This window comes from Carassius auratus, unplaced genomic scaffold, assembly GCF_003368295.1.
Source record: "Carassius auratus strain Wakin unplaced genomic scaffold, ASM336829v1 scaf_tig00035131, whole genome shotgun sequence".
In the NCBI taxonomy this organism is placed as follows: Eukaryota; Metazoa; Chordata; class Actinopteri; order Cypriniformes; family Cyprinidae; genus Carassius; species Carassius auratus.
In genome coordinates, this window is record NW_020526206.1 from 60938 (window position 1) to 72350 (window position 11413).

The 11413-nt window shown below is 46.3% G+C and overlaps 1 long non-coding RNA gene across 1 annotated transcript; it reads right to left on the reverse strand.

Annotated features, from left to right (window-relative positions):
* Nucleotides 1-7195: 7195 nt before the first annotated feature.
* LOC113081868 (uncharacterized) lies at nt 7196-9224 on the reverse strand. The gene is made up of 2 exons (XR_003282356.1): nt 8066-9224; nt 7196-7489 (listed from the first exon to the last, which is right to left on the reverse strand). It is a non-coding gene; the product is annotated as an uncharacterized LOC113081868 (long non-coding RNA).
* Between the last annotated feature and the right edge of the window lie 2189 nt (nt 9225-11413).

The following is an 11413-nucleotide window of genomic DNA, read 5'->3' on the forward strand; positions in this document are numbered from 1 at the left end:
TGAAACAAGAAGGCGGAGACGGGCACCACGGTGACACAGAAGCAAATGGTAAGTGTAAACAACCACACACAAGTACACACAATAAGGAAAAACAGAGAGATCAGCCCGGGGACGTGACATTACCCCCCTCCCCAGGAGCGCCCCCTGACGCTCCAAGGAAGTGACCTCCACGCTGCCGATAGAAGTCCTCGATCAGTGACCGATCCAGAATATTCTGAGCCGGGCCCAACACCTCTCATCCGGACCATATCCCTCCCAGTCCACCAGATACTGAAATCCCCAATCTCAACTTCTGACATCCAGCAACCTTCTGACAGTGAAGGCTGGGGAACCATCCACTAGACGGGGAGGGGAGGGTCAGTACCAGATGAGTTAAGGTGAGAATGAAACACAGGCTTGATCCGAGAAACATGAAAGACTGGGTGTACCCGACCAAGAAAGAAACAGAAGAAACAGCCGACCAACAGAGAAGGACAGCAGCTTGTAAGTGTTTTGTCTCATTTTCTCATTAGACTACTGTGTGATCATCATTGCTAAGAAGGTTTTGGTTTGAATTGTGTGTGTCTTACCCAGGTAAATACATGCTGAAAGTGGCGCTTGGTTTTGGTTTTCACGGGGCTGCCCAGTGTAATCTGCTAAATAGTGAGGCGTGGCCAACTGACTTCAATCATAGGTAATCAGGCAAATACAAAAGCGGTAGGTTTCACCGCGGCAGTGGTCGCGGCAGCTCTCGTGTGAACCCTCCTCATGTGAAGACCGACGAGTGTAAAAACCATCGACTCTACCTGCGCGACTCCACTGAGCTAGGACCCAAACAGAGGACTTGAGTATTGCTTTTTCCCCCCTTTCTTTACTTTTTGTATAGCTTGTTCTCAAATATTTCTTACACTTGTAGTCACTATGTGCTTTCAGATCTCTACTATCACTACTAATACTCGAAGAGCACGCTACGTACATCGCAGGAAGGGCTGTCTGACAAACCTATGGCCTGTCTCTCTGACCTCTACTACTATGCTCTCTATTCCAGTTGGTCTCTGGAACTGCCAGTCTGCAGTTAACAAAGCAGACTTCATTTCTTCTATTGCTACTCATTCCGGTCTCAACCTCATTTATCGACCCCCAGGTCAATTGGGAAACTTCTTGGAGGAGTTGGATGTGCTGCTATCAAACTTTCCTGAAGATGGTACTCCTCTGGTAATGCTTGGTGACTTCAACATCCATCTAGATAAACCCCAGGCTGCTGTCTTCAAAACTCTGCTTACCTCATTTGATGTCGAGCGAGTGTCTACTACAGCGACTCACAAATCAGGCAACCAACTGGACCTCATCTTCACTCGCTGTTGCTCTGTGGACAACTCTTCAGTTGCTCCACTGCACACCTCAGACCACTTCCTCATTACTGCTAACCTAGCACTTACTCCTGAAGTGGCACACACTCCAACGCAGGTCACCTTTCGACGGAACCTACGCTCACTCTCTATATCTCGCCTATCTTCTGTGGTTTCATCCTCGCTTCCTGCATTCTCTCAGTTTTCAGCTCTGGACACGAACAGCGCTACGGACACTCTTTGCTCCACTTTAACATCTTGCTTGGAAAACTTTTTCCCACTGTTGTCTAGACCAGCACGCACCCCCCCATCTGCCCCCTGGCTGTCCGAGGTTCGCCATGAACATCTCTCTAAACTCAGGGCTGTAGAGAAGAAATGGCAGAAATCAAGAAACTCCACCAACCTCAGTGTGTATTATTGTCTCATCTCTTCCTTCTCTGCAAATGTCTTCACGGCTAAAACATCCTACTACCACAACAAAATTAACAGCTGTTGTGATGCTCGGACACTCTTCAAGACTTTCTCTTCTCTTCTCAATCCGCCTCCACCACTTCGTCCATCGACTCTTACAGCGGACTTCTTCACAAATAAAACAAGAACCATCAGTGGCCAATTCTCCACACCGCAGACTGAGAACAACTTCACAATGACCGATGCACACTCTTTCTCCTCCTCCTCCCCACTCTCAGAGATGGATGTTTCCAAACTTCTCCTGTCCAATCATCCTACTACTTGTCCACTTGATCCGATCCCCATTCACCTGCTTCAAACGATCTCTTCTTCAGTCATACCTTCGCTTACTCATGTTATGAACTCCTCTCTTCATTCTGGAACATTTCCCTCAGCATTCAAGCAGGCTTGGGTAAGCCCACTGCTCAAAAATCCATCTCTAAATCCAGTGCTTCTTGAAAACTACAGACTGGTATCCCTTCTTCCATTCTTTGCAAAGACACTTGAGCGAGCTGTGTTCAACCAGCTTTCTATGTTCCTTGTACAGAACAACCTCCTGGACAGCAACCAATCTGGCTTCAAAAGTGGCCACTCAACTGAGACTGCTCTGCTCTTGGTTACTGAAGCCCTGCGACTAGCAAGAGCACCTTCACAATCCTCAGTACTCATCTTACTGGACCTGTCTGCTGCTTTTGACACCGTTAATCACCAGATTCTCCTGTCCACCCTCAGAAAGATGGGCACCTCTGGAACCGCACACCTGTGGGATAAGTCCTACCTCTCTGACAGACTAATACTAGTACTAACTAATACTAGCTTTTTTACGACTAACTGAGACTTGTCATGGCACTTGTATACTGTTGTTGTTCTCAGTTGACCTGACAACTTCTATTGTTCTCATTTGTAAGTAGCTTTGGATAAAAGTGCTTTTTACTGCCACCGGACTCAATACCATTTGAGTCCGGTGGCAGACTTGCGAGAAGCCACCTGGAGGGGAAGGTCCTTGGTTAACAGCCATAAGCTCTGACCACATACATAACGAGGAGCAAGAATTCGGTGACAGTCAGCCGCTGCTTTGGTTCATCTGGAAACGGAACAGCAGCATCGGGCTCCTGTGAGTGGAACATAGGAGGTTGAAAACCAATGGAGAACTGGAATGGAGACATACCCGTGGCCACGACTGGCAAGGAGTTATGGGAATATTCAATCCAGGATAACTGTTGGCTCCAAGAACTCGGATTGTGGGACGTCAGGCAGCGGAGAGCTTGTTCCAGAACCTGGTTTGCCCGCTCGGACTGCCCATTGGTCTGAGGATGAAAACCGGACGACAGACTCATAGAGGCCCCGATCCATTGACAGAATTCCTTCCAGAACCAGGAGACAAACTGTGGCCCCCTATCAGAAACCACGTCCACCAGAAGGCCATGAATCCGGAAGATGTTGCCAACCACCACTTGCGCAGTCTCCTTAGCTGAAGGCAATTTTGGAAGGGGGATGAAATGGGCTGCCTTAGAGAAGCGGTCCACCACCGTCAATAATACAGCGTTACCCCTTGATGGTGGAAGACCAGTGACAAAGTCAAGGGCTATGTGTGACCAGGGGCGGAAGGGGATAGCAGATAGCAGATAGCAGGGGTGTAGCAGATCAACAGGAGGCTGATTAGAACTCTTGTTCTGGGCACAAACTGGGCAGGGAAACACAAACTACCTGACTTCCTGGGCCATAGATGGCCACCAGAATCGCTGGCGGATGGCAGACAGAGATCTCCGAACCCCAGGATGACAGACTAACTTGGTTGAATGCCCCCACTGGAGAACTTCAGGGCACAGCATAGCCGGCACGAAAAGTCTACCCTCTGGGCACCCCCTTGGCACCTCTCTCTCTCGTATGGCATCCAGCACTCTCCTCTCCACATCCCAGGAGAGGGACCCCACCACAATTTCTCTAGGAATAACTGTTCAGTTGATGCACCTGTTCTCTTAGTATCCCTGTAAAGATGGGAGAGGGCATCGGGTTTTACATTTTTGGAGCCTGGGCGATACGAGAGAGAGAAGTTGAACCTGCCAAAGAAGAGTGCCCATCGGGCATGGCGTGAACTCACCCTCTTGGCCGAACGGACGTATTCCAAATTCTTATGGTCCGTCCAAACCAAGATTACGGAGGTCCAACTTACTGAAGACCTTGGCTCCCTGCAAAAGTTTAAAGGCAGATGACATTAAGGGCAGGGTTTACCTATTCTTAATTGTAATGTCATTCAAACCTCTGTAATCAATACAAGGGCGCAAGGAGCCATCCTTCCTCTTACCATAGAAAAATCCTGCACCAGCAGGAGACGAGGAGGGAGGGATGAGACCGGCATCAAGGGACTCTCGAATATGTTTGTCCATAGCCTCTCTTTCTGGACCAGACAGGGAATATAACCGACCCCTGGGCGGAGAAGTGCGTGGGAGGAGGTTGATGGCACAATCATAAGGCTGGTGAGGAGGCAGGGACACAGCCCGGGACTTGCTGAAAACCTGCCGTAGATCGCAGTACTCCTCCGGATACCCGGACAGATCAGCATCATCCTCCTGCACAACAGGAAACACATTACCAGGAAAAGAGGCAGAACCCAAACAAGACTTAAGATAAGACTGCTTCCAAGACAAAACTGAATTTCTGGCCAAATCCACATGAGGGCCATGCTGCACCAACCATGGGTGTCCCAGAACCATGGGGGCGCTCGGGGAGTCAAGAAGGTACAGCTCGGTTATCTCATGGTGATTGCCCGAAACGATAAGACTTACAGGAGGGGTGAGGTGAGTGATGTTGGTGATAGGGGAATCATCAAGAGACCGAACAGAGATAGGAGTAGAGAGGGGAATGGCAGGAATTCCCCACTGCTTGGCCAGTGTCATGTCCATGAAACTACCACCAGCCCCAGAATCCACCAGGGCCAAACAGGAGGGACTGGAACCTCCAAACTGAACACCAACGGGAAGAAGTGTGCGGGAAGAGTGGGGGAAATTAAGAGGAGATGTGCCCACCAGAATCCCCCTGGCTACTGATGGGCCCTGGCTTTTAGTGGGCATTTTCCGATGAAGGGCCCTGCCCTCCCACAGTAGAAACATAAGCCCCGGGTGAGACTCTCTTGCATCTGCTGAGGAGTGAGATGCAGACATCCCACCTGCATAGGTTCAGGCTCAGCAGGGGATGGCAGAGGCAGAACAGGGGTGGAGTCACTGGTCGTTTCTCCCACTCTCCAAGAAGTGCGAGCAGTCGATTGTTGGAGACGAAGGCAAAGGCGGCTCTTTACATGGAAGGCCAAGTCGACCAGATTATCAAAGCTGTGTGGAAGCTCCTGGGTGGCGATCTTGTCTTGGATCTCCTCATCCAGTCCAGCACGGAACACAGCTCTGCATGACACCTCATTCCAGTCACAGGCCGCTGCTAAGGTCTTGAACTCAATGGCAAACTCAGTCACTGAACGGCCTCCTTGCCGTAGCCATGCCAGCTGGGCTGCTGACTCATCACCCAGAGCAGAACCATCAAATAACTTGACCATCTCCCGTCGAAAGTCTTCAAAAGAAGCACAAAAGGGAGCCCGGGCCTCCCACACTGAAGTTCCCCAGTCACGCGCCCTGCCTGTGAGGAGGGTTAAAACATAATCCACCTTAGTCTCCTCCTGGGCTTACCAGTGGGGCTGAAGGGCAAAGACTAGGGAGCACTGAGACAGGAAGGCTCTGCAGGAGTTAGGGTTCCCATCATAGGGAGGTGGGTTGTTGGCATGGGGCTCAGGGTCATGACGGGTAGAGGAAAGGCTAGTGGGGTCCTCCGATCTGGCAGATGTCTGTCTTCAAAGTTCCTGGAGCTGGGCAGTCAGCTCTGACAACTGAGCATTAAGGAACTCAACCTCCCGTGATGTCGATGTTAGCTGGGAGGCATGCTGGCCCAAGAGAATGCCCTGCTGGGTGACTGCTGATCTGAGGGGATCTGCACCTGCTGAGTCCATGGTGATCAGATCGTTCTGTCAGTACGAGACTTGGACTAAGGTGCAGGGGCTCAAAAAGGTCAGTTTATTTGACAGGCTTGAATTTCAAAAGGGAGAAAAAATAAACAAACAAAAAAACTATCCAGGTACAGGGCAGTCTTGAACAGATCTGAAAATAGCCTCCTTGACGAATTCCACTAGGAAAATCCACTAATGTGTCCAGATAAACTGACAGAGAGGCGGGGGCGCTGTTGAGGCAGGGAACTGGTGGCGTGCAGGCGGCGAGGGGAAGAAGAGCAGTGACAGCGATCGGTGATCGCAAGCACAGGAAGGGCTGAAGAGTAGCGCTGCCTGAAAGCAGGAGGAAGAGGGGAAAAACTAAACTAAAGGATGAAAACAAAACTGGCACGATCTCTGTGCAGGCCAAACATGAGATTAGGGGTGGGCGATATTGACAAAAATGTATATTTCAATATTTTTTTTCAATCATGTGTTTTTTTTTTCAACCTCCTTTTTTTCAATCTCGATATCGATATTCAGATGATAATTTTGCAATCCTATAAAGAAATGGCAAACTGGCAAAGGTCCATTGGTCTTTTGACTTGCTGCATTTTACCTATTATTGTATGGATTTACTAGTACATAAAGATATGAGACATTATTGATTTAAACATGAACCAAGTTACTGTACTAAATATTTATTTTAAGAACATTGCTTTTTCAGTACAATATATGTACGTAACAAATTAATTTTTTGGTTTGCAAACAGTACTCTATTAGTAATAGACTAATAACAATGTGAATTAAAAAACTTGTGCAAAATGTAAACATTAGAACACAACACAATATTATTTTTTTACATTATATTAATATAAAAGATGAGGATAAAAAAAGACAAATGGAACAAAATAAATAACACAGACACTGCTCTGCAGTACGACTCCGAGGTTCTGCTGGACCATAGATTGGAGGTCATGGCATAATAGCTCTTCAAACTGTGTTTTGTGCGTTGTACGGTGTTATGTCCCCCAGCCCTGTTTGATCCTAATCATGTGTTTGAACGCAGTGTCCCTTCTCTTAATTACAGATGATCCACACCTGTGCGGAGCCCTATAAAGAGCTGCTGAAACCACACCTGAGGGCGTACACAGAGAGCTGGAGAACAGAGCTGATGCACTGCCGTGCTGTTTAACTTTATAGGGATTGCTGTCCACCCAGTTGTAGAAAACGTTGCGCTTTTGTAGTTTTTTTTTGTTGTGTTACCATATCTTTCATTTTTCTATTAAACAAGTGTGGCAAAGTGGTCTTTTTGCAGCAATATTCAACACTCAAGAGATATACAATAGACTACGCCACCCTGGGACTATACCAGGGAATCACAGTTCACTTAAAATGTTATAAGGAACCCAGGTTCATTCCACTGAATAAAATGAGCAAGAGACGTGGGTAGCAAAATAGAGTTTGTTTATTAGTACAAAAGTTTAAAATGCAGGAATAATAGTCACCCAGCCAATTACTAAGCTGGAAATCACAATCCACAATAAGGATTCACATTTAATTCGGAGCTGTAGCCTATTGGCATCAAATGGGCTAAGAAAGGGAGCAAAAGAGGAGAATCACACTAAGTGCACACACGCACACACACACTCACTCCAATACCCGTGATTTTATCAGTGGTGCTCACACAGCATAACACAGCACACGGTGAAGGAAAGCCTCACTGCCGTCGGACACACAGCTCCTGTAATTGTAATACAAAACAAAATAAATCAAATCAATAGAAATTAATCAATGAAAACTTATTAAATGCAGGGGAGCAAAAGAAACCCTTCCAACATAAAGAAAAGAAATAATTTCTAGCTTAAACAGCTAGATAATAACACAAAAGGAAAAGGAAAAGAAATTTAAAGACAACAATGTCCAAGAGAAAATCTCAGCATTCTGAACCAGTCCAAAATGAGAAACACCACAAAGGGAAAATGAAGAAATAAATATCTGAATGAGCGCGGCCCTTGAACTCGTTATTTCCCAACGTACGAGGAAAAGATCTTTAAAATACAGTCACAGTAGGAGCAGGTTTTAACCAACAACTCCAAAATCGGGCCGCGCTAAATCACCCAGGACAAAATGATGAAAACACACAGCAAAAATATAAAGAAAAGAAACGGAAGCAAATCCAGCAGGAACAAAACAGCAGCGTGCTTCTATATGTAGTAGGGAAATGCAGCACGCACAGTCTTAGCCCTAACAGATAATAAGACGATTAGTAAACTAGTTATAGTTTATGAACAGCAATCGGAAATATAAACACACATACCAAATAACGCAGCCGCTTGCCACACCAGAAAGCAGAGCTGACGTCAGTATCCACGGGATAGAACTGAAGTAGATGCCAAACAGCATATATTGGATGTCCCCACTCGAACGGTAAACACACGGGAATGCTGCGGTAAAGATAAACATAGCTGACCCCCACACCACATCACCTAAAACCTCTGGCAATATACTAAATCTTACGTACCTGGGACTAGGCAGTGTAACGAGCCAGACCGCACGTAACGGTTGTTTACAATAGACTCTTCAGTGTACACAAAGCCCCACAAAATGACACAAGCGGTGTTAAAATGCCCACACGGCTGTGTTTTAACCACAGACCTCTGTTGAATGCCGGTAAACAGGAAGAGCGCAGGCACAGAACAGATGACGCACATCCGGCCCGCACCAAACAGCCATTTATACACACCTCCCTGCGGGACGATAGGCTACCAATAACATGACGTCACTACAGGGAGGATCTAACTAATCTGCCACACAAGCATACCCCTACCTTTGACACGAGCTGATCTGTGTGCGTCTCTCCTTGATGTTAAGGGTGGTGTCCGTGCGCCCGTAACATTAGTGGAGGCTCGTCCGCGATTAATAATTTGATTAAATCGGACTTTAGTGTTTAGTGTGAATTGCAGAACTTTTGAAAGGGTACAACATTTTGGTGAGTATTCTGGTAGGCAACTATGGTTGTCTGTCTGGTTGTTTAGTCGACTGTTTTTTTTATTTTGGTGGATATCTCAGGAGGGGGCACGTGAGAGGCCTCGAGCTGAGTAAGCCACTGAAGATTGCGTAGGTATTTAGGATTTTTGTTTTGTTTTTGTGTGTATAGTTAGATAGAGAAGTTGGACAACATTTTTGCTTATCAGAATACCTTCTAGTTTAGTTGTATAGCTTGTAGTATATTGTGGCATATTGCCTATTTAGTGAGCGCTGGTACTTTGGAGGTACTAGTGTATTAGTTAAATTTTATGGGTGGACATAAAAATTTGTGGTCTTTGTAGCCTACACTGTGCTTTTCGTTTGACCACTTTAGATATTTGCTACTTTGTAGCCTGATCACAGTTAAACTGCTTAGGTGAGTGCTTGTATATGTATTTGTGTTTGTAAAAAAAAAAAAAAAAAAGAATTATAATTTTCTTTGTGATCTTGTTGCATTGAGTTTTTTTTTTATTTTTGCGTTTAAAATGGCAACAGAGGAAGCATTTGTTAAGGAACCCTCTACTGAGTTATTTTTAAGACTTTCGAAAGAGCAGTTGCTAAACTTAGCTGCAACTTATGAGGTTGAGATCACGTCTGCTGAGAAACGCACCAAAGATACAATCAGGGCCGTCTTACAAGCTGCTTTGATTAATAAGGGCATTCTGCCTGTAGAAAAACAATCTCCCGTGTCTACGGAGGCATTACAGCTGCAGGTTCGGTTGAGGGAGTTAAGCATCAAAGAGAAGGAAATTGAGTATGATCGTGAGCGAATGCAAGCACAGGTCCGTGAGCATGAACTTGAACATCGATTGGCATTGAGAAAGTTAGAAATTGAGGCCCAGAGGGAAGGTGTCACTCCTTCTGATCCTCATTCATTTGATGTCATGCGCCACATCCGTCTTGTGCCACCTTTTGTGGAAAGAGATGTGGAAAAATATTTTCCACACTTTGAGCGTGTCGCTACCAATTTAAACTGGCCGAAAACGGCGTGGGCATTCCTCCTGCAATGCGTGTTAGTAGGAAAAGCGCAGGAGGTTTACTCCTCACTAACAGTAGAGCAGAGTGGTGACTATGATGTAGTGAAACCGTCAGTTCTGAGGTGCTATCAGCTGATTCCTGAAGCATACAGACAGAAGTTTAGGAACTTAAAAAAAATGGAGCGTCAAACTTTTGTTGAATTTGGTCGAGATAAAGCAGCTCTCTTTGATCGTTGGTGCTCGGCACTACAGGTTGATAGTCAGGAGAAATTGCGTGAACTTATTCTTCTAGAAGAATTTAAGAACTGTCTGCCAACCACAGTGGCCACCTATCTAGCTGAGCAGAAGGCCGAGTCAATTTCTGAAGCTGCTATCCTTGCTGACGAATACGTTCTAACGCATAACATTAGCAGAGACCGTTTTCGCTTAAGAATTAATCCCTCTATGACCTCTGATGCAGACAGGAAACAGAGTGCAATAAAACAAGATGACCGACACTGTTTTTATTGTAAAAAGCCCGGGCATATCGTCGCAGACTGCTTGATATTAAAAAAAAAACAGTCCACGAAACCAATGGGACTCGTTAGTTCTGCGAAGAAAGTATCACCTATCCTTCGTACAGGGTTAAAATTAGAGTAAGCCCAGTCCATGTACGATCCCTTTCTGACGAATGGGACTGTATCAGTGCCGGGTGAGGAAGCTGTTGCTGTGCGCATCTTGCGAGATACGGGTGCTGCACAGTCCTTCCTCCTTCGCGGTTTGTTGCCATTGTCGGAAAAGACTGCAACTGGTAGTAGTGTTCTTGTTCGAGGAATTGAGATGGGTTTTCTTGATGTTCCCTTACATTGTGTGCGTCTCGAGTCAGATTTGGTGTCTGGTGATGTGGTTGTTGGTGTGCAAGACTTCTTGCCAATCCCCGGTGTCACGTTCCTCCTTGGCAATGACCTAGCCGGTGGGAACGTGTGGAGTCGGGGTGATGTCCCACCAGAGGTTGTGTCAGGGTGCCCTGATGAGTGCTCACTAAAATTCCCTGACGTTTTTCCCACTAGTGTCGTCACTAGGTCGCAGACTCGAAGGTTGAGGGATTCCGTACCTCCTAAGGATGTAGACCTAAGTGACAGTTTTGTTGCTCACCCCGCAGAGTGTGAGAGGTTATTCGAACCCCCTTCCACTCCATGCCACGGTAGTCCTGTACCTGTGGCGAACGGTGAGAAAGAAAGAAAAACCAAAGAGCCAGATGTTTTGCTGTCCTTAGAGAAACTTATTAATGCTCAACAAAAAGACCCCTCTCTTGTTTCATGTTTTAAGGCAGTTCAATCTGTTTCAGACCATGTCAGTGAGAGCCCTGCTTATTTCATCAGAGACGGTCTGCTTATGCGGACGTGGAGACCTCAAAAGTAATGAGTGGAATGACATTGAGCAAATCGTTATGCCCGCTGAAAATAGATGTGCTATTCTGAGTGTCGCACATGATGGTGTTTCTGGTCATTTAGGTGTGACTAAAACAGTCAACCGCATTCTTCGTCATTTTTTTTGGCCTGGGCTGAAGCGTGATGTGCGGCAGTATTGTAAAATGTGCCATGTCTGCCAGGTTAGTGGTAAACCAAACCAGATAATTCCACCTGCACCGTTATACCCCATACCTGCCGTGAGTGAGCCTT